Source organism: Neomonachus schauinslandi, chromosome 11, assembly GCF_002201575.2.
Source record: "Neomonachus schauinslandi chromosome 11, ASM220157v2, whole genome shotgun sequence".
Classification (NCBI taxonomy): Eukaryota; Metazoa; Chordata; class Mammalia; order Carnivora; family Phocidae; genus Neomonachus; species Neomonachus schauinslandi.
The window spans coordinates 108,553,511-108,577,456 of record NC_058413.1 but is presented as its reverse complement, the minus strand read 5'-3'; positions in this window follow the sequence as shown (position 1 = coordinate 108,577,456).

Genomic DNA, 23,946 nt, shown 5'->3' with positions numbered 1-23,946 from the left:
AGATTCTCCAAAGAAGATATACAAATGGCCAACAGACACATGAAAAAATGCTCCACATCACTTGACATCAGGGAAATATAAATCAAAACCACAATGAGATACCACCTCACCAGTCAATGGCTAAAATTAACAAGTCAGGAAATGACAGATGTTGGCAAGGATGTGGAGAAAGGGGAACCCTCCTACACTGTTGGTGGGAATGCAAGCTGGTGCAGCCACTCTGGAAAACAGTATGGAGGTGCCTCAAAAAGTTAAAAATAGAGCCAGCCTAGGACCCAGCAATTGCACTACTAGGGTTTTACCCCAAAGATACAAATGTAGTGATCCGAAGGGGCACATGCACCCCATTGTTTACAGTACCAATGTCCACAACAGCCAAACTAGGGAAAGAGCCCAGATGTCCACTGACAGATGAATGGATAAAGAAGAAGTGGTATGTATAGACAGTGGAGTATTACTCAGCCATCAGAAAGGATGAAAACTTACCATTTATATTGACATGGATGAAACTGGAGGATATTATGCTAAGCAGTGTAAGTCAATCAGAGAAAGACAATTATATGGTTTCACTCATATGTGGAATTTAAGAAAACAGAGGATCACTGTGGAAGGGAGGGAAAAATAAAGCAAGACAAAATCAGAGACGGAGACAAACCATAAGAGACTCTTAATCATAGGGAACAAATAGGGTTGCTGGAGCGGTAGGGGTGGAGGATGAGGTAAACTGAGTGATGGGCATTAAGGAGGGCATGTGATGTGGTGAGCACTGGGTGTTGAATGTGAAGGATGAATAACTATACTCTACCTCTGAAACTATTGGTACACTATATGTTAATTTATCAAAGTTAAATAAGTTAATAACAGAATTATAAACATAGCCTCATGACTTCACATGATTTGGTCGGTGCCTTTCTCACTGGCCCCATTTCAAACCCTTTATCCCTAACCACACTGGTGGTTTCCTCTCCCCGGGGTTCTGTACCTACTCTTCATCTGCCTGCATTGAGGTGTTCTCCTGCCTGCACGCCGACCCCACCTCCAGTCACCTGGTTAATTTTTACTCATCTGTCTGAACTCAAAAGGCATTTCTTTGGGGTAGCATTTTTTTTTTTTTTTATTGTAAGCCAGATTAGGCCAGTCTTTCTTTTTATAATCTTTCAAAACACCTTGAACTTTAGTTCACAGGATTTAACAAATCATAATTATGTAAGTAATTATAGAGTCTGTTGGTGTAATTTTGTCTTCCCTGCTAGAACATAAGCTCCATTAGCTGAGACTGTCTTTTTATACTGTTCTGTTTCCTCAGTACCTAACATCCTACACATGCACATGTTCCATTCATATTTATTTAAATTTGAATAAATTGATGAAAAGATTGGAAGCCAGAGAACCCTAAATTCAGGCCCCAGTTCTACCTCAGTTCTGTCTTTTTACCTTATTCACATTGTGCGTTTTCTTTGTAGACTTATTTTTTATTCTCTGTAGAATGGGGGCAATGATGTTTTCCTTGGGCACTTGTTAGGAGTGTTGAACATAATCTAGGTAAAGTTCCTGGCACATAGCAGGGACTTGGGAAGCATTAGTATTCGTAAAAACAAATTTTCATCATTGACCATCTTAGCCAACAACTCTCTTAAGTCCTCACACTCAAGAGTGTGGTCAGCAATCCCTGGGGGCTTGTAAGAAATGTAGACTCTCCAGGCCCATCCCAGTCTCACCAAATCAGAATCTGATTTTGGGCAAGATCCCCTAGGTGATTCTTCCATGCCCTGATGAGCGCCGGATGGTGTATGGAAGTGTTGAATCACTGTATTGTATACCTGAAACTAATATTACACTGTATGTTAAGATTTTAAGAACTTTAAAAAAATTTCAGAACCACTATAGATTTTACTCGTTTCAGTTGTTTTCACAATTTTGGGAGATATCTGAAGTTTTATTTGTCATCAGATCTAATTTGATTAAATGGAAAAAAAAAAAAAGCTGAGGATCCTTTCATTATTAATGAGTCTTACTTTGACTTTAACCCCCTATTCCTTATTAAAAATTGCCCGTGCTTGGAATTGATCTGTGTGCAACGGCCGAGTAACTCGTGGTCTGTAGCTCGGTCTCTGGTTGAGGAATATTAACTTTCTAAGAAATATTTGTACTTAACCTTTCTTTGAAAGAAGTGGAAGCTTTTCACTGCAATGTCTATAAAGGTAATGTCAGGCGGTGCCGCTCAAGCAAACCTCATCACTCGCCAGGCTCCTTTGTGGGATGAGTGCCCAAATCAATAGCATGGGTAACACAATTACTGCTTAACAAATTGCATCCAAGTTTCCCTGAGATGAAATAACCCACATTTCATTGTTGTGATAGAAACAATATTGCAAAAGAATGAGACCCCGGTGTCAGAAGATTAAGGGAGATTGTCAGAGAAATTTAGTAGTGTGTAGGGATGGAACACATTTTACTTATTATTCAACTAAATAGTGTGTAATTTGTTTCCAGTTTTCATCTCAAAGGCATTGGCCTGCATCTTGTCTTGTTTAATATCCCTGCAGAGCTGAACCAAGAACTAAAGAGTACCTTTGAAGCCTAATGGGAGCTCTGTGCTCAGATTAGCCCTACAGGATTTGTGCAGGAAAGCAAGAAGCAGGACTCTATTTATACTGGTGTTTGTGTAGTCACAGGGGAAACAACTCCTACTCAGGATAGCTCTTAGAGCAGTGAGGATATCTGTAGTTTTAAGTCTGCTTTAGTTTGTTGTTGTTGTTTTTTCTGTATTAGTCATTTACTCAGTGCTGGCAACATAGTCTTAGAATTTGAATGCCTGCCAATTGAAAGAGCAGTGGACAAATGGCCAGGAGACTTGCCGCGCTGTCCCAGCCCTGGTAGTTACTAGCAGACTGTCCCCTCTGCGGGGAAGATCACCTCCCCTCTCCAGGCTTGGAGGAGACCCGTCTAGATAATCTCTAATGTCCTCTCCAGAGGAAATTCCTGTGATTCAAGGTAATAATTAAAAAGGAACTCCTTTAAAAGGAAAGGTATCAAGGGAAATTTTCTTCCTGCAGTCCAAAGATGGCATGCGGGGAGTCCATGAAATAACCCGTAGCCGCGTACGTGTTTGTGTTTCTCTTTGCTTCCATGAGCTCCTGGAACGTCTCCGTGGCCCCACAGTGCAGGACGGTCCCGACAGGGGCACGAGGTGAGAGTTGAGACCGCCCACTTGAAAGAAAGTTTAACATGATTGCCAAAGATACAGTATTTCTAAATAAAAATTTTTAACGTATTTCTAAAATTTTGAGAATGACTTAACTTCTGATAACACCATGAACATACATGCTACACAATTCCCACCCCAACACACAAACACACCTGGGATCGTTTATTCTGTGCTTGCCTAATCCAATGAATTGCTTTGTATTTAAACCAGTTATAAACTAATTCAAATAGTGTTAAAAATACTACTTCAGGGGCAACTGAACAGTCATGGAAAATTATAGAATATTTAAGATACAGTCAGCTTCTACAAGAAAAACCTGTGTAAGTTTTAAAGACTAGTGCTGCTGTCCTAGAAAAGAATAATTTTAAAGGTGTAATTTCATATAATTGAAGGATCTTGGCAACTGCTTGAGATTTATTTATTTCATATTCTTCCAAAATTGAATTCTATCAAATGCCATACATATTCTTGAAGAAATATGATTTGCCACAGTGAAGTCTTCTTTTGTTTACCCTGTCATTTGAGAGAGAATATCTGACTACAAACATGCCTATGCAAGTTAATTTGCTTTTCATGTCTTCCTAGATACTATTATCTGAGATAAGATTTGGCTCTATTGGTTACGTTTTAGGCCATAATTATTTTGAAGGTGTTAGCCGCATTTAAAATAAAATTTTTGCAAATAAAGTGACACTAGCATTGTGTAAAATCCTATCTTTCTAGGCTTGTTGTTTTAATCTGTATTTTATTTGGGTGATAAGTAGAGAGATTTTGTGCTTTCAATAAACATTGCCTGGTGGCTTTATTTTAAAAACTGCATCTTTAAATCAAGACAAAACAGATGGAAACTTCATTGCTCACGCAGACAACTATGCTTTACTTCAGGGTAGGAACTCAGAATCATAGTCTTGACAAAGAACTTAAAAATCTTCCAGAAAAATCTTAATTTTCTTCTTAGTAGCAATCTAATTACATTCACAGATTTGCTTTATAAAACAAAACCCGAGTTTTCTCCTACCTGCTTCCTACCCTGTCTCCCCTAAAGTAAAAACAAACCACTGCTTCCTCTGCAGCTCCAAGTGCTGCCAGATAGATTTTCGTGGTTGCTGATGGTTAGGATTTTTGTCCCAGTTTCACTACCCAAGAGCCAGCATTCAGTACCCAGAAAGCCCTGAACACATTCTCACCGAGGCGAACAGTGCTGGTGAGGGGTGTGGACTCCCGAGCCAAATGTTTGGGATCCAGGAAATGCACACGCTTTTTCAAGGACACTTTTTGTTTCTCAGAGATGAGTGTAAATAAGCCCACAGCCTCTGAGGAACAGAAGTAGAGCCCCACCATAATCTACTAAGCCGCACTGAAGGACGTTGGATCCCAGCCCTTTTACACACGATCTTGGCGGAATCGGGTTCAAGCCTGCTCCTGTCTTTGGGGACAAAGAAGACAATCGGAATCTTTTCTTAGCTGGTCCCATTTAGAATTCATACTTTGCTATTAATTTTTCTGGGGCTGATAATGAGAGTTGCTGGCACATTTCCCAGCCCGGATAGTTGTGTAGGAAGAAGTCAGGTTGCACGCGCGTTCGGTCAGGGAGAGTATAGTCAAGCCCGCAGCAGGTGGTGGAAGTGGCTGGTGGGTGAGCTTGTGCGGCTCTGGACCTGAGTGCTGAAAGGCACGTTAGTGAGGGGGCGCAGCTTTGGGTTGGTCACACGCCCAAATTAAAGTGCATGTCATATACTTTCTGCATATAACAGTATATCCTCTTTCAGAGATATCCCTCTTAAATACTTATTTGATGAGCTGCTTAAAGATTTTGATACCTATTTGATCAACTGGTGGATTTGTGACAGATTTCACAAGCGTTAACTCCTGTCTTTGCCTGTGTGCTTATTGTCAGGAATGGAAGGAGGCCGCGAGGGCCCTAAAGCCGTTGTGTTTAGAGTTTTAGGTTTTGTGGGGCTTTGATGTGTTTTTGAATGAGGGGGGCGGGGTGAGGGGGAAAGAGGCTCCCTACAGGTAAAGGCAGTGACACGTCGGGCGCGCTGGGAGCGCAGAATGCAGGCGCCCCTCCTGGGCTACTTCTCCCTCCCGTCTCTGTGTCCCTGCCCTCATCGCTCGGCTGGCTTCTGCCCCCCCTTCCAGCCCCAGCAGCGCCTTTGCCTGCATGGAATAGCCCTGTCATATGCGTCACGCAGCCTGTACTTGTCTTTCCCAGCAGTTAATCCAGTGGTATTTGTATCGTTACTTATGTGGGGCTCGGTATCTCTTTTATTCCACGAGGTTCTAAATTCCACGAGCGCAGGAACCTAGCCTCTCCGGTCCTGCCTCCATCCCACTGCTTCATCCTGTGTCACACAGATTCTGCGCTTCTTCTGAAATGAAGGTTTGTGGCAATCCTGTGTTGAGAAAGTCGGCACCGTTTTTTCCAAAGCGTTTGCTCACTTCGTGTCTCCATGTCACATTTTGGTGATTCTCTCAATATCTCAGACTTTTTCATTATTATTATATTGGTTATGGTGATCTGTGATCAGTGATGATGGCGTATTCAAAGCTCAGATGATGAAAGTTGGAACTTACGCAAAGGATACAAAAATACTCATCCTAAGGGGCACATGCATCCTGGTGTTTATAGCAGTATTATCTTTTTTTTTCTTAATAACATTTTCTTTTCTCTAGCCTACTTAAAGAATGTAGTATGTAATACATATAATATACAAAATAACTATTAACCAACTGTTTGTTATGGTTAGGCCAGTAGGCTATTAGTAGTTATATTTTTGGGGAGTCAAAGTTATATACAGATTTTCTTTTTTTTTTAATTATGTTATGTCAATCACCATACATTACATCATTAGTTTTGATGTAGTGTTCCATGATTCATTGTTTGTGCATAACACCCAGTGCTCCATGCAGAATGTGCCCTCCTCAATACCCACCACCAGGCTAACCCATCCTCCCACCCCCCTCCCCTCTAGAACCCTGTTTGTTTTTCAGAGTCCATCGTCTCTCATGGTTCGTCTCCCCCTCCGATTTCCCCCCCTTCATTCTTCCCCTCCTGCTACCTTCTTCTTCTTCTTCTTTTTTTTAACATATACTGTATTATTTGTTTCAGAGGTACAGACATAGCAGCATTATCAACAATAGATAAGCTATGGAGAGAGCCCAAACGTCCATCAGCTTTTGAATGGATAAAGATGTGGTGTGTGTGTGTGTGTGTGTGTGTGTGTGTGTTTGTACACATACATACATACATACATGCATACATACATACACACAATGGAATATTACTCAGCCATCAGAAAGGATAAAATCTTGCCATTTGCAGTGATGTGGATGGAGCTAGAGGGGATTATGCTAAGCAAAATAAGTCAGAGAAGGACAAACACCATATGATAGCAATAAAGTATTTTAAAAATTAAGGTGTAGAAATTGTTTTTTAGACATAATGCTGTTGCACACTTAAAGGACTATAGTACAGTGTAAACATAACATTTATAGGTGCTGGGAAACCAAAAATGGCCATTGGACTGTTTTTTTATGATACTCCCTTACTGCAGTGGTCTGGAGCCAAACCTGCAATATCTCCAAGGTGTGCCTGTATTCTTAAAAAGCTTACAGTTCACATACTGTGTGTTGGGCAGTGTTTTATAGTCACACTCATTGATGAACCCCTGAGACCTCTTTGAGACAAGTACCAGACTATTCTTCGTTTTACAGACGGAGACACTGAGGTAGAGAGAACCTAACTCACTTGTCCAAGCTTCTGTGGTTGCTACGGGGCTGAGCCTGCGTTTGAACCCCTGCATTCTAGCTTCAAAGTTTGTGCTCTTGACCGTTTTGTTAAGGCGCCTTTATACAGTAACTCTTATCAAATGAGTCGAAGAAGGAACAAGACAGACCAACACCAGGATGCCTTCCGTCCCCTGGCAGGCATGCGTGGCCTTGTGAAGAGGTGTGAGATGAAATGACCTGATGCTATGAGCGGAAGTGAAATGCATCCCAAGAGATACGGGGGGCGTGTTGGGCAGTTGATAGGATGGATGCGTGAGGAGGGAGGTACAGGAAAGTGTGTTCTGGGTGAGACAAACCTCCTGGGTGAGTCAGTTACATGGAGGACTTGGAGACAACAGGATTTGGTGACTGGATACGGGAGCTGAAGGGAGGGAGAGAGACTCATTCAGTGTTGCCAGTTATTCAAATGGGAGGCGGGAGAGAGGTCAGTGAAGAGTGTGAGGTGCCGGTGACCGTGACCTCGGACAGTTGAGGATGTTTCTCTTGAGCTTCAGATATAGTGTGAGCCAGGAATATAAACGTGGGGCAGCCGACGTAGCCCCGGAAGCCATGGGAGCCCGAGGCAAGAGCACAGAACGGCCGGCGTGGGGATGTTCCTGAGCCCCGGGTACCTCTGTTGTCCCGTGCGCAGGTGTACCCCACCATGTGGGTGTCAGGCTTTGTGGGAAGCATCGTTACCGTTAGCTTCTTCCCTTTGCTCCTCTATATTTAATATGACTTTTAAAGATAATCTCAAAAATCAAAGCTAACGAGATTTTAAAGTCTAAAACACGAATAAAGGATTAGCGATGTCTAACCAACATTCTAATGCATCTTTAATGTAGTTGACTATATATATTTTATTTCTAAAATTCTATGTATTTATTTTTCAAATTGGCCCTTCTATTATTATTTCTTTTTTATGGTTCTTTTATTTTCCTTTAATCATTATAAATAATTTATTGTTGACTCTCCATCAGAGCGTGGATGCTAAACTTCCAAGAATTATAGAAGTTGATAGGAAAAAGACAAGATTCTATTTTCTAATTAAATATAGATTCTATTTAAACCAAGAAAAAGAGAGAGAGAATAAATTTTTTTTTAAAGATTTTATTTATTCATCTGAGACACAGAGATACAGAGAGAAAGAGAGAGCATGAGCAGGGGGAGTGGGAGAGGGAGAGGGAGAAGCAGGCTCCCCGCTGAGCCAGGAGTCTGATGCGGAACTCGATCCCAGGACCCTGGGATCATGACCTGAGCTGAAGGCAGACGCTTAACCATCTGAGCCACCCAGGTGCCCCCCAGAGAAAGAGAATAAAATTTAAAAACAAAAACCAAAAAAGTACTAAAACCTCATTTGAGGGTTACGCTCAGGTTTCCTTTTGACCTGTTTTGTTTAGTCAGACCTAAACTATATGCATTTTTCTTGTTTGGCAATGATGTAGAGATCGGAATACATTATATGGTTAAAGAGCAAAAGTTGGTGCAGTAACAGAAAGGAAAGTGTCTTTCCCGAATATAAGGATTAGGATTCATAGTTGATAGAATGGATGCTAGATTAAAAAAAAAAAAAGAAAGATATTTTTGACTAGGTTCTTTAAGATAATATCTTCAAATAAGCTATTGAATATGGGGCTTAAAATGAACTGTAGATAATTACAAAGATGCAGTTATCCCAAATCCAGGGCTCGGGTATTTAATGTTGCCTATCCCTTCAAAGGATCCAGTGAGCTTTTTTTATTAGATAAACATATTCTCTCGCCACAAGATTCAAGGGGGAGAAAAAGACAACCCCGGGAGTGCATTAATGTTTTCTACACATAATCACAGACCCCAGATTGTTCCTTCCTAGTTCATCTGGGGACTGGCTTTACGCTATAGCTCAAGCCCAAGAGTTGTATTAGTAGCTAAAATTAAATTATTACAGACCTTGTGGTTATAATTCATATGCTTCTAGTTTAGTGAAAGTTTTCATCACTCTAAAGTGCCTGACCATAATGGAAAATGACTGCATAACTTTTCTTTAAAAATCTCTCTTCAGTTCATTGCACACATAGAGTTTTATCCTTCCATGCCCATTTGGGAGGAGTTCTGAAAAAAGTCACAGAGAGATTTCACACCAAGTTGGAAAATGTGAAGTACATTTAAATTTATGTTTGACAATTGATGGACAGATTCCTTCATTCAGTTTCTTCATCTTATTTAGTAAGATGTGAAGACTTCTCCTCAGATTAATATGCAGACATCCATTAAATAGGCCAGCTTTGAGACTTCTCTGTAATAAAGGTGCATTTTGGGTTCTAAATTCTCTCTTCCCCTGGGTCACCTGATGATTATTTCCTGTCCTGTGTTTGTCACAGCCTATTACAGCCTTCCTAGCTGTTTCTGCTTCAGGAGAGGTCAGCGATCCTAAAGGCATGCCTCAAAGGATTCTGAATCAGTCCCATTTCCCAGCCCCTGCCCCCATTGCTCTTGTTCATTAGACCGTTCTAGAAAGCAGCACTTTTCTGTCCTCAAGCACAACACAAAACAGCAAAACCAATGTCATAAAGTTTGGGAACCGGTTCAGCTCTTCAGGCTCTCAGTGTCAGGAATTCATGATGCTTCCCTTGTTAAAGAAGTGTGTGTGTATAACGTCATATATATATAAAACATACTCATGTTATATATATTCATGTTATATATATTTATGTCATATAAATATATATATAGTATTCATGTTAAAAATTATCCATGGCCCTTGTTAAATATATAATAATATATAGTATGTATATAATATTATATAGTATATATATATCACATAAATATATATTATATAATATATAATTATAATAATATACATATACAACATATACATATATATACATGCTTATGCATTATGCATTATACATATATATACATATATATGTATATATATAATGTATGCATGTTAGAAAAATTATCCGTGGCCCTTGTTAAAGATGGGAAGGCAGATTTTACTCTCCAGGGGACTACTACAATGGGGTTTCGCAGCAGGGGGGAGAGACAGACCAGGCTCAAGTCTGAACCCAACAAAGAGAAGTGGACATTTGTAGCTGAGGCTTAGAGTGGGTTCAGTGGATGGAAGTTACTAAGAGGGAAGATGAAGGCTGGGGCATTTTTGCTAGACTGTCTCAACAGGTTTCTCGCTGAAGGCAGGCCAGAGTGGTAAGATACCCAGGTGGTAGAGGAGGGATTATGAAGGTTGGGGGATTTTTGCTAGGGATCCAGCAGAGTTCTTATTAAAATTGAACTGAACTGGCCAAGGACGCAGCCTGAGGTCAGGGCCTTGATGGTGTAGAGGACCCTGAGTAGACTTAGGCCAAGGAGAGAATCTGTGTGACCCTCTAGACTGCTAACTCTGAGCTCAGCTCCCAGCAGTTCTCAGTGTCAGTAAAAATAGAACGATGTGAGAAGAAAGGGTCTGTCTGCTCCCCATGTGGCAATGGCCCTTATGGTCTCTAGTATTTAGGGCCCCATTACAGTCATTTCCTCCATTGAAACTTTCCTTGATCCCCTTAGGAGATTGTGGCCCTCTTTCCTCTGAGTCCCCTGGAATACGAACATATTTAGTCAAACACTATTTATTTTTATAAACCATACCTGGATCAACAGTACACATCCCCACTGACTCATTAGCTCTTTCAGGGAACATTCTGTTGCTTTCTTTGCCTTTGTCTTATCCACGTCACATTGCTGCAGATACAGCAATATCTGCTGTAGAATTTCTCCGTAAATAATTGTGAGAGCAGAATGAATTCGGAGTGTCAGATCTTGAGTTACTGTATTCCAAGTCGCTTCAAATTACAGAAGAAGAAAGCCATCCTGGTCTTGAAGATCATTCTGTCCTACTGAACGTTGCCGTCCTTCTCCTCTCCCCTCGGAACACTTCATGCAGTCCCGTGATGCTGCGTCAGGGTCAAGATCTGCTCTGCAGATCCAGGGTAGCTTCATCAGGCACCCTTGAACTTGTCAGTCCGTATTTGCCTCCACATTTTCATCCAGTGTGATTCTGAGAGTACACTCTGTACATTATTGATGTCTTGAGTCTGGAGTGTAACATTTTGAGTTACAACCAGCTACTTAATTACACCGCTTGATGCCTGATTATCCTAGATTGTGATTTGTATTTCTATGGGATTGATCACTTTTGGAAGCCTGAGGTGCAGTATTCCCACCTGCTATCTCTGTCTCATGGGCAGATTTACATATTTCACTAAATGCTGTTCACACTTTGATGAAATTTAAATTAATTATACCTAGTCAAAGCTTATTTAAAAATGCCCAGTTGCCCGGGGCTCTGGAAGAATTCCCACTAAATTCTCGAAATTCAATCTAAATGACAAAAAAAGAATGAACTCTAAGTGTCCTTACAAAACAGATTTAGTGTAACTCAGCAAAATTTGCCAGAGTTATTCAGGCAGAGTTAGTGACATGCATTACTGAGATTGGGCTGCATGGTAATTTGGTAAAAAGAGTAAGCATTTAATGTTGGTAATTATAAATAATATGGTTTTGGGGTGCCTGGGTGGTTCAGTTAAGCATCTGCCTTTCACTCAGGTCATCATCCCAGGTTCTGGATCCAGTCTCAGTCTGACTCCCTCTGCACACCCCCCCCCCCCCCCCACTCTATCTCTATCTCAAATATTTTAAATAAATAAATAAATAAATTTTAAAAAATGGTTTTCCTGCTCCAAACTAAATTATCTGAGGTTGGCTTACGGAAAAGGCAGAAATTAAGTCACTCCAAGATTGGTTGTGCTTCAATGTGCTCCCAATTTAAACAGAAGAAAATTCAAAGGAAAAGAGAGGCTGATGTGTCCCACTGATCTAGCTCATGGTAATGTGGTGGGAGTCTGTTCTCCTGTTAAAGAGCTTTGGAGACTGATCTGGCAGCAGCCTTGAGCTGCTGAAATGTAACTTTCACCTATTTCATTATGTGGCAAGAATGCCCAGTAAATTATCGCTATGTGTTAGTACTCAGGTGTTGTTAGAATGCACTAATAAATGCTGACTTAGTGTAAAATATTCTGGCAGGTAGTTCACTCTATGTATACATAGTAAATTTTTTTTATTAAGTGTTTTGACGTTCACTTAATGTCATCTGTAAAGCTCCTGGAAACCTAGAGTTGCTATGGAAACAGATGCTGGGGCGGGCACAGGGGAGAGCCCCATAATACACTCCGCCGTGAGATTTTCTTCTTCACCTCTGTCTTGCTTTACCAGCTTCTTGGGCTGAGTCCGTCAGTGTTGTGTGAGTGAAATTTCCAAAGTGCTTTGCAGGGCTTATTTTTCTATCACTACTTGGGCAATTTAAAATTGAGTAAACACCATCAGACCCCATTCACTTAGGCAGGGCCTCCTGATTCTAATTGCCGTTCCCTAAATAGTACATATTGTTTGCACACAAGAGTGTTGCTTTGCCTTCAGACAATCAGTTCAGCGACAGCTGCAATGAGCCTGCCTCCTGCTATTGAGGTTCAGGTGCATTCTCCCTGCTTTCTTGTCATCCCCCTTTTGTGAGCGCTCCGTCTCCGTCTTCTGAGCTCCCCATTTATGCCAAAGTATCTGCCTTCTGGGAGACTGCGTGCAGGGTGGCACCTGGGTTTCTTCTGCCGAGGTGGTAGCCTGGGTTCTGTCCTGTATTACCACCTTTCCTCTCCACTGTCACGACGTAGCCCCTTTCCATGTGCATTTTAGAACAATGTTAGTGAGGGAACAAATGAACTCTGGAATTTCAGCCACTTAACACACAGGCATTAACTTCTCACCCACGTCAGGTCCAAAGTGGGAGATGGTCTCGGGCGGAGGTTATCCTGCATGCGGTGATGCAAAAATTCAGGTTCCCTTGATCTTGCAACCCTGTCAGCTTCAGCACTGACTTCCAAGGTTGCGACGTTTGTGTCCACCTCAATCCGCCACAGGGAAAGAGCATGAGAAAGCCATACAGGGGGTTTCAGAGGCCAGACCAGCAAGTGACACACATCGGTCCTGCTTGCGTTCCATTGGTTAGCATTCAGTCACATGACTCCCTTTACCTCTAAGAGAGGGTGCTGACTGTAGTCTAGCTACGTGCCCCAAAATAAGAGGAAGCAGGTTGGATGAACAGCTAGCCAGACTCTCTTTACTAAGTGAAAGTTGCATTAATACGTTTAGTTGAATAACAGCATCTTTTGGGTCACTCAAAGCAGCTTTTATTGTGCCTAGTTAATGATTCCAGAACGGTTCCAGAACGGAATGTCTTGTATCTTCAGATTACATTAGAGTTTATTTTTTTGTTTGTTATGTTCAGTTACCCACTGTATAGTACATCGTTAGAGTTTACAGGTTGCATGAAGCGTGCACCACACAACAGTGTCCAGGAAGGGCAAATGAGGACCAAAGAGAGGGGGCAGTGATGGGAGCACCAGGGACAGCCCCACTGTGTGGAGGCGGGGTGCCTTTGGTTCCAAGTCACAGAGGTCTGTGCTAGGTCTTCTGGTTGCCAAGTACAGGATTCCATATGAGCCAGCACAAGGCAGAGTGAAATATATTGAAATGCTAGAACGATTCTCTTACTTTATACCCTCTTTATTCTTACTCTCTGCACCTGAGCTCACTTTGCTTTGATTGTAAGTGGTACCAAATAGTTGTGCCAGATGTGAAACCAAAATCATGACCTTGCTGCAGGATATCCAAGTTGGTGAGGCAGACTTCAATCTGTACATGGATTGGCCAGCATTAGCTAAGTATCTTGGTCCAGCCAGCTGTGGCCAGGAGGCCAGAATGAGTTATTCATTCATTGAGTAAAATTTTATTAACATTCATTATTATTAATTTATTTTATTCCGTACTATGAGCTAGGCACTATTGTATAAATATGATGTAAACATGGTTATAGGGGCCCCTGTGTGGGGGGCGTCCTATCTCTTAATCAGAGGAAGGCATTGGTTGAGCAGACACCCCAAAGGATCAGAGGATAAAACTCACAGTTGCATCATCCAGTATGTTTTGCGTATGTACATGTGTGCATGTGTGTAACTTAGCTGTCTGATGGTGAGGAGTCTGCAGAAATAGCTTCCGTATTTTAAAAAAATCAGTTTAAAAGAATGAGAATCTAGATGTAAAATGGACAAGTAGGAACAGGTAGATTTAAAGTCAAAAGCTTGTTAAACAAATTTGGCAAAAAAGAATAATATTTCTTTTAAATTAATTGGGGCATATTTTAATGACTTTATGTTATTAAAATGGGGCTTGACCATAGGCCATTAAGCTTGTACCAGTCAAAAACTCTGAATTAAGAAGTGGAAAAAATGCGTGCGTGCACGTGTGTGTATGTATGAGATCATGGGAAAAAGTTACTGAATTTTCAGAAATGTTTTCAAATTGGTCTTAGGAAGAAAGTCTCAAACCACAGCCTTCGTTTAAAACAAACAAGAACAAAACACTGTTTTCTCAAGGGATGCAACAGGTTAATTTACATAAGATTAAATGGCTTTCTCAGAATCAGAAACTGTTTAGACATTTTAAGTGTCTTCATCTAACTCTCATCTCAAATCTGGAAAGAAATGGGAATACCCCTTAGCATTAACAAAATTAGGATATCTGGATGAGGCATGTATCACTTTATAGCGCATATGGATTTACTGTTTTTACAGTAAATACCATAAGAGGCGGGATGGGTTCTCCCTTCTTGACTCAAGTCAGCACAGGGAAGGTAGAGGCAGAAGGTGCCCGTGGGGACAAGGGCACAAAGTCGCTGGAATGCTTGAGAAGAGCAGCAAAAAGCTTCTTAGGGATCTTGGTAAGAAATAAACCACTCTGCCTGAAATCAGAGCCCAATAATTAGTCCACTGCTTTCTTTTTGAAGAATCTCCTTTACACTCTATTCCCAGGGCTAGATTGAACCATGAACTACAGCACACAGAGCAGTGAGAAGAGCGGGATCCAGGGGTCTTAACCACAGGCTTGAAGTCCCCTCTGGTGCTCCATGGAGGCCACGAGTCACAACCAGGGAACCAGGGAATGAGCACCAGGATTTCAGGAAAAGTCCTAACAGGGATTAAGAGCTACAGCAAGAGCATCAGCATGCGCATCCTCCATGTGTCAGGCAGCGCGATGACCATTTAATATTTTTATTTTAATTCCTGTTAGTGCTAAAAAAAAAATTAGTGTTTTCATCTCCTTTTGCATATGGTAAAATTGAATATCAGAGAATTTTTAAAATCCTTTTTCTGAATCTGAGCTCGCTAATGGAATAGCCATTAGCCACATGTGACTATTTAAATTTAACTATAAATTACATTAAATTAAAAACTCAGATCCTCAGGCGCCTGGGTGGCTCAGTCGTTAAGCATCTGCCTTCGGCTCAGGACATGATCCCAGGGTCCTGGGATTGAGCCCCACATCGGGCTCCCTGCTCAGCGGGAATCTGCTTCTCCCTCTCCCACACCCCCTGCTTGTGTTCCTGCTCTCGCAATCTCTCTGTCAAATAAATAAAATAAAATCTTTAAAAATAAATAAATAAATAAAAATTCAGATCCTCAGTCATATTCACATTTCATGCGTTGAGTAAATCGCATGTGCTTGGTGGCTATGGTATCAGACCATCGAGGCTGAACATCTCCATCATTTCGGAAAATCCACACTGTGCGGCCCTTCTGGATGCTGGAAGAGCCTAGATTCACGTGCAGGTTGCCACGAACTCTGCTCTCTGTCCTCTCGCGCAACGCCCGGATAATACTCACACTGATTCAGCGGAGAGTCCATGTCCCAAGGTTTTGCTCTATTGCATCATTCTATTTCTATTCTTTTAGAAACTAATGAACATAGAAATAAATCCATTTTAAGTATTTCTTTGGCTATTAGTTATATATGATTGCAAAAGTATTGGTTTTTCTTTTTGCATTAAAGAGTTGTGTAGAGTGATTTTTTTTTTAAAGATTTTATTTATTTATTTGAGAGAGAGAATGAGAAAGAGAGCACATGAGAGGGGGGAGGGTCAGAGGGAGAAGCAGACTCCCTGCCGAGCAGGGAGCCCGATGCGGGACTCGATCCTGGGACTCCAGGATCATGACCTGAGCCGAAGGCAGTCGCTTAACCAACTGAGCCACCCAGGCGCCCCTAGAGTGATTTTTTTTAAAAACCACTTAAGGGCAAAATACTCCCAAGTAGAGTTCTTACCAAGATGGTTGCTGCCTTCCTCACATGTCTGTGTGCAGGCGCTTTCCTGTCTCCCGAAGGTACGGGGGTAACCAGACACACAACAGTTCCCTGTCCTGGAGAGCTTTCGTTCAAGGAGGGAGACAGACAAGTTTATAATCGTTTGTGGTATGTTAGAAAGTAACGGATTAAGAAATACAAGAATGAGGTCTCGTGGAGGTTGCGATTGGAAATCGGGTTTCAGAAAGTACAGACATGAAGTCACCGATACTCAGCCAGTTCAGGATTGGTCCCCAGTCCTGGCACGGAGACTCCAAGGCCAGCTGGAGGCTCGCCTTATGAGCTCTAGGACAGCAAGGGAGGCTGGGGCGTGGCACGAGGAAGGGGAGAGGGTAGGGAAGAGAGAAGGTTGGGCCATTGTGTTAGTTGTATGTGTCAACAAGACTGGGCCAGAGGATTTCCAGAGAGATGGTGAAACACTCGTGTGTGTGTACGTGTGTGTGTTTCCAGGTGAGGTTAGCATTGGAATCCAGACTGAGAGAAGGCGATCACCCTCGCCAGGACTATTGGGTAGGCTCCCTTCTGTTGGGGCCTGCGTAGAACACATAGGCAGAGCAAGCGTCGATGCGCTCTCTGCTTGAGCTGGAGCATCTGTCCTCTCCTGCCCTTGGACATCGGTGCTCCTGGTTCTGGGGCCTTCCGGCTCACAGCAGGACTCACACCGTCGGCCCTCAGCTCTCAGGCTCAGGCTGAAACTGGAGCCCCACCCCCAGCTTTCCTGGGTCTCCAGCATGCAGGCAGCAGGCCAGGAACTTCTCTGCCCCGTGATCACCTCAGCCCATCCCTGATGACACATCTCTCTCTGTCTGTCCATCTCCTGTTGGTTCTGTTTCTCTGGAGAATTCTGATACAGCATGTAGGTCACTTAGAAAATACTTGGCTTTCGTTGAGTGAGACAAGGAGGCCCCAGAAATAGATCATTTCAAATACAGAATGTGCTAAGCAGCGTTTTATCAGAACCTCATATTTTGATAAATACCTGAAGTCCTCATAAGTGAGTCTTATGGTCTCTACATAAGCATCTATCTGTATTTAGATTAAATTACCATTCTTTAGATATCCATTATATTTAAAACTAACTATTATGACCATACTTCAATCAGTGAACTCCAGCTAAGAACAGTAATGATCCTCATTTGGTAGACGGTGTTCGAAGTATTTTAAATCACATTTTATCAAATGATTCCCAGGAACTTGAGTCACTTGTGAGATGATTCAGCCCTTCTGCCTTAGGGAAGGGGGCGGGGGCATCAGTCAGGTGCACTCTCTCACCCCGAATGTTTACACCTGGTGGGAAGAAACAAGCAAGAGCAGACAAGTAGTATTTCAGGTTCTTCACACATCTAGTGGAGACATCTGTGATGTGCCATACATGAATAGATGTATTCATAGTGCAATACGTGATCTCAGACAATTCAGCTAGAGACAATGACTTCAAAACATTCTCTCTCTTTAAGAAACAGAAGCAGATCCAATAATTATGCGTTCCGAGTGTTATTTCCTTGATTCCCCACTTTGAAGCCAAAGTCGTTCTTCAGCGCAGCTAAAAGACCTACACATCCACATACCACTAACATACCGGGATACTTGGCAGAGGCCCTGTCCTCTGAGGTCAGGCTCATGCCCAGTGCGAGACCTGCTTTGAAGGAAAGTTACTGAAAATCACTGCATATCAGTGCAGTGTGCCTGGTCCTGCAAATTAACCTCCTGTAACCATAGGATACATTTGAGCATTTTGGCTTTTGAAACCTTTGCAGTTTATATGATATACATCCAATCTGCAGATATTGGATTGCATCCTTGAGATCTTTGTCTTTCCCCTGTCATGCATTTCATTCCACACATGTAATCTTTCACTGCTCCTTCTGGTACTCTGTAAGAAGGAATCGTATACGTAGAGGAAAGCTTAAGTCCATAGGCATTCGATTTAGACCAGTGGCGGCTCACTATTCTAGACATGAATATGTTTAACTCTTTATTACACTGGGCTTTGTATTGTTTGGAACCATCAGTATATTTTTGGCTTCACCTTTTTTTTTCTTAATTTTTTATTGTTATGTTAATCACCATACATTACATCATTAGTTTTAGATGAAGTGTTCCATGATTCATTGTTTCTGTATAACACCCAGTGCTCCATGCAGTACGTGCCCTCTTTAATACCCATCACCAGGCTAACCCATCCCCCCACCCCCTCCCCTCTAGAACCTTCAGTTTATTTTTCAGAGTCCATCGTCTCTCATGGTTCGTCTACCCCTCCGATTTCCCCCGCTTCATTCTTCCCCTCCTGCTAGCTTCTTTTTTTTTTTTTCTTAACATATATTGCATTCTTTGTTTCAGAGGTACGGATCTGAGATTCAACAGTCTTGCACAATTCACAGCGCTTACCAGAGCACATACCCTCCCCAGTGTCTATCACCCAGTCACCCCATCCCTCCCACCCCACCCCGCACTCCAGCAACCCTCAGTTTGTTTCCTGAGATTAAGAATTCCTCATATCAGTGAGGTCATATGATACATGTCTTTCTCTGATTGACTTATTTCGCTCAGCATAACACCCTCCAGTTCCATCCATGTTGTTGCAAATGGCAAGATTTCGTTTTTCGTTTTTTTTTTTTTTTTTTTTTTTGATGGCTGCATAGTATATATATACACAATGGAATATTATGCAGGAACCATCAGTATATTTTATAATGAATCTGGGGATTACCAGCTCCAAACCATTTCCAAATAGATTCAATACTAGATTTATTCACTATCTCTCCATCGATGAATTGCTGAGGTGAAGTTAAGGCGTTAATTATAAAATGGGATATCTGCAGTAACTAAAACTTGGAATAGGAAATCCTTTCACCCAAACTCAGCTGACCTAAAAACAAATTTACCTTCAAGTAGTTATCTAAAAACCTTTTACCAAAATGTTCACATGATAATTAATGTTTCTAATGATTAAGTCACTTAAAATTTAATCTGATTTGGGGGCGTTAATATTTTATAACCATTTTTATGTATTAGTGATTATATAAATTTGATAATTTGAAAAATTAAAGTTTTTTTTCCCCTCAAACACTTTCTAACTTGTGTACATCAAACTGCATTTCGTATAATCACAGTGCTCTGGGAGCACCAGGGCTTATAGAAGTCTCTTTCAGTGTCCTCATGGAAAGGGGACTTTAAATCCTCATACCTTGAGAACTTCTGATAGGAGTCTGACTTGATGAAGAGTCTTTATCAGTCAGGGTAGTCTAGGTTATGCTGTGGTGATGATCCAATATCTTAGTGTCTTAGGATAACAGAGGTGTGTTTTTGGTCATGCTACATGCAAGCCACAGGTCGCTGGGGATTCTGTCCCCTGTTGTCCTCATCTGGGGACCTTGAGTGAGGGAAGCCCCCCCTTACCTGGGTTTGCTGGTGGTCCCTGCTACACAAGAAGATGGGGAATTTTGTCCCAGCTCATAAAGGCATCTGCCTGAAAAAGGCACTCACTTTTTGCACACATTTCATTGGGCCACACAAATCACACGATCATGTTTAACCTTGAGGAATAGGGAATTAATTGTATGTAGTTTATCATGTGCCCAAAATGAAGAGAACCAGAAATATTAGCTGTAACAATGTCTGTTTCAAGGTTTTTAAAGAAGGGACCAAGGGAAGAAAGGGAGAGAGGGCAGGAGGAGGAGAGGAAGAGAAGAAGGGGAGGAGAGAGGGAGAGCAGGAGGGAGGGAGGGAGGTAGAGAGAGAAAAAAGAAAAACAGGGAAGGAAAGAAAAGACAGAAAACCTACTTAAAATACTTAAACTGTGCATCTGCGTGTGTGTCTCCTTTAATAGCAAGACATATAAACATTAGTTTACACCTACAGTGTGTAAGGTGGGTCAGGAAAGGCTTCTGAAATGAGGTGACATTGCAGATCTTGCAGAAGAGGAATAGGAATTTGCAGAAGAGGAGAGGTGAAAGGGACTCCAGGTCTGAGATGAGTGTAATTGAAGATGTAGAATCAACAAAGACTGGGATTCAGCAACGAGAGACACTTTTTGTTTATTTACTTTTTAAATCACTGGGTGTGATTAGGTTGCATTGTTGGTCCTCAGCTTTCTTCTCCTTCCTATCATCTGTGGGATGAACATATATTTCTGCCCCATGACTTATTTTAGGTGTGACCCCGTGACTTTTCTGGCCAATAGAATGTAGGTATAATTGACAGGGTGCAAATTCTGAGCTTTGACATTAGAAGGTGTCACGGGTTTCTGTTTGCCTCCCGGCAGCATGCCCATGCCCAGAGAGCTGCTTTCTCTCCAGCCTGGGCTGGTCAGTGAGGCATGGGAAGCAGGCTACCCTAGCTAAGCATCAGACACACAGCAAACCTCCTGTAAATGGGTAAGAGATCCTTTTTATTATATTACTGAATTTTGTGGTGGTCACTTTGTGACACAGCATTGTTGTATCAGCAGCTGACTTATAACAGTAGAAAACTTACAGTATTTTACGTTTTTCAAGACAGAGTTGAGTGAAGAAGTTGATTTTCAAGTTCAAATGTTCCAACAAATTTTAAAGGCAAATATTTTAATTAAGAAAACATTTATGTAGTATCTGTTTTACTTACATTTAAGTGTGTGGGAGGAGCAGCGCGGGGGATGTTTTTGACCTCTTGAAGAAGAAAGTTCCAGACATGGGAGCTTTCTGTTGGAGTTCTGCCCAGCTTCTACTGGATGGGGGAACCAAGACCAGGAAGAATTTCCCTGTGCCTCCTATGTCCACCTGCCTGCATAGCCCGTGCTGAGGATAACAACAGGTCAGTGACAGTTGGTAGTTCTTATGCTGTAAATCAAACCTGATCTGAATTCCTTCTAGAGGAAGTTTCTCATATGTAGATACCACTTTCTTTGTTTTCGGTACATACTTGGAACTGGAATGTGTTGGTTATGAACTTGGATCTGGAGGAAAACAGAGCTTGGAACTTGACCCTGCCACTTACTAGCTGTGTTGCCTTAGATAAATTATTGAACTTACTTAAACCTGAGTTTTTTCGTATAAAAACTGAGGATGATAATATTACCTATTGCACCTGGTTGTTCTAGGCTGATGTATGTAGAGGTATTTGGCATAGTGCTGGGCACAGAGGAAGGGCTCAGCGTGTGTTGTTGATGGGAACACCGATGATGATGGCTTTCTGCTGGTCACCTTTTGTGATCATTTGAAGACAGAAAAGCAAATATCTGTCCATGTTGTCACCTTACAGATTCTACTAACGTTGTGTTTCTTGGTTTTTGGTTAGCCTAAAGGAGAAACTGTCATACGGAGACTTTGTTCAGGTACTTGTTATTCTAACACAGCACATAAAAAAAGAGCATTCTAACCTGTTTTAATCTACAGTATTTCCAGTGTACAATCACCTTTTTGGCCAAAGTACAGAATTAAAAGTATTTTTAATGAAAACATGAGGTTAGAGTAATTGAAAATTTCCTGGTACGATGATCTTTTATGTATTTACTTTTAATTTTTAATTATTTTTTCCAGTACAGTTAACATAATGTGTTATATCACTTTCAGGTGCTACCTTTAAAAATAATATGAATACATTGTATTTTCCTAGTATGCCCCAATTTAAATCAACTGGACAGAATTTTTTCTTTGATTCTTTCAAGAACTTAATGCTTAACAGTTCTCTGCTCTCCACCCATATGAAGACCTCATCATATATTTTACAGGGCAGATAAACAGATCATTGAAACTATTTTCACACTTTTGTCTGGGCTCATAAAACAGTAAACTTTCATGTTGCGAAATGCATCATCATCTGAAACATTACCTGAGCGATGCATCAGAGAATAAAGTATCTAACGTCATGTAATTAGCTTTAGAAGTGAGGGTTGAGCGTAAATGACTGCATTTTGACAGGTTAAAAACAACAACCACGGCAACAAGGCTGGTTCAGGAGAGCCAGGCTCCATTAACCGTGTACATGAGTGATGTAGTCGTTGAACTTCTCTACTGTCAGTTTCCTTTGTGTCCTTTGACCTTCAGCTTTCATCATAGCTTCGCTGACCGATCATGGTAATGTTGTTCTTCTGGGGATTGTGTGCATGTGCTCATGCATTGTGTGGTACATGTACGAAATGCAAGGTGCTGTGTGCAGGGTCCTGTTCTGGGGGGCCTATGAAGGTTACACTTGAGAATAAGACATGGGGCGCCTGGGTGGCTCAGTTGGTTAAGCGACTGCCTTCGGCTCAGGTCATGATCCTGGAGTCCTGGGATCGAGTCCTGCATCAGGCTCCCTGTTCAGCAGGGAGTCTGCTTCTCCCTCTGACCCTCCCCCCTCTCATGCTCTCTCTATCTCATTCTCTCTCTCAAATAAATAAATAAAATCTTAAAAAAAAAAAAGAGTAAGACATGGATTTCTAAAAGTGCTTTAAATCAAAAGCAAGAAAAAAATAACTTTCACTGGGCAAGGTTCTCTTGCTTGTACTTACAACCTGCCTCTCACTAGCTTAAGCAAAAAAGGGAATGTGTAGACCCTGGGGATGAAGACTCTTGTAAATAGTGAATGCTAGATTCAGGCACAGCTGGTTACAACCGTGGGATCTTCAGAGACTGATCTCCCTCTGTCCTTCAGTTCCTTTGTGTGGGCTTCATTTGCAGGAATACTCGGTGGGCATGTGGCTCCTGGCTGCTTCAAATCACCACCTGCTTTTTCGTTAGCAATCTCAAATATATTTGTATCTGAATAGACTATTTATATTTCTCACATTCTTTTATGACTTTATGTGCTACTCCTTCTCTCTAACATACCCGCTCCCCTTTATTTAACTGATCAATTATTAATATTTATTCAAATACTAGTTTAGATTTTACCTCCTTCAGGGAGCTTTCCCTGATCACGTGAGACTTTTTTCTCTTAATTGTGTGCTCATTATGCCATCTGTTCAGCCTCTTCTGGCATTTATTACATGATTGAAAATGTCTGCTTTTATTTCTCCCTCCTCAACCTGAAACATGATACCTGTCAGAAAGTAGATGCTCAGTAGCAATATGTTTTTCAAAATGTCTCAATTCCTATTTTCGTGGAAAAATCTCTTCCTGTTAAAAGTAATTATCTGAAAAAAACTGATAATGTGTCTTTGATCTTCATAGGCATTTCTCTTCTGATGAAATTTGGAATGAAAATATTTATATTTTAATAATTTGTAAGCTGCCTCTCCTACCCTCCCCCTCTTTCGCGCCCCCAACCCCATATCTATTGTGTGAGCATGCAGACATTTTGCTCCCATCAAAAGAGTCAGTCTGGTGTGGAGACATTGATTCATTTAAGCAGATTACATCTGTCTGGAAAGAAGTAGTGGCACTTCTCTGAAATTGTGTATCAGATGAGATTCCTCAGAGAAAACCAATAGAATATAAAAGAAGGAGGAGGGAGAATGGAAGGGAAGGAAGAGAATAAGCTATTGCTAATACTAATATAAATATTCAGTACCTATTACAGTATAGTCCTTGCTTCTTTTATATTCTCTCCTTGTCTCCTTCTTCCTCACCTCCATCACGTCCTCCTCCTCGTACTATTTCTTGTCCTCTACTACCACCGCCACCACTGCCATCCATCACCACTGTCACCACCACCCATCACCATCACCATCACCATCATCACCATCACCACCAACACCACCATCATCATCACCACTACCACCACCACCACCACCATCACCATCACCGCCGCCATCATCACCTCCATCACCATCACCACCATCCTCATCA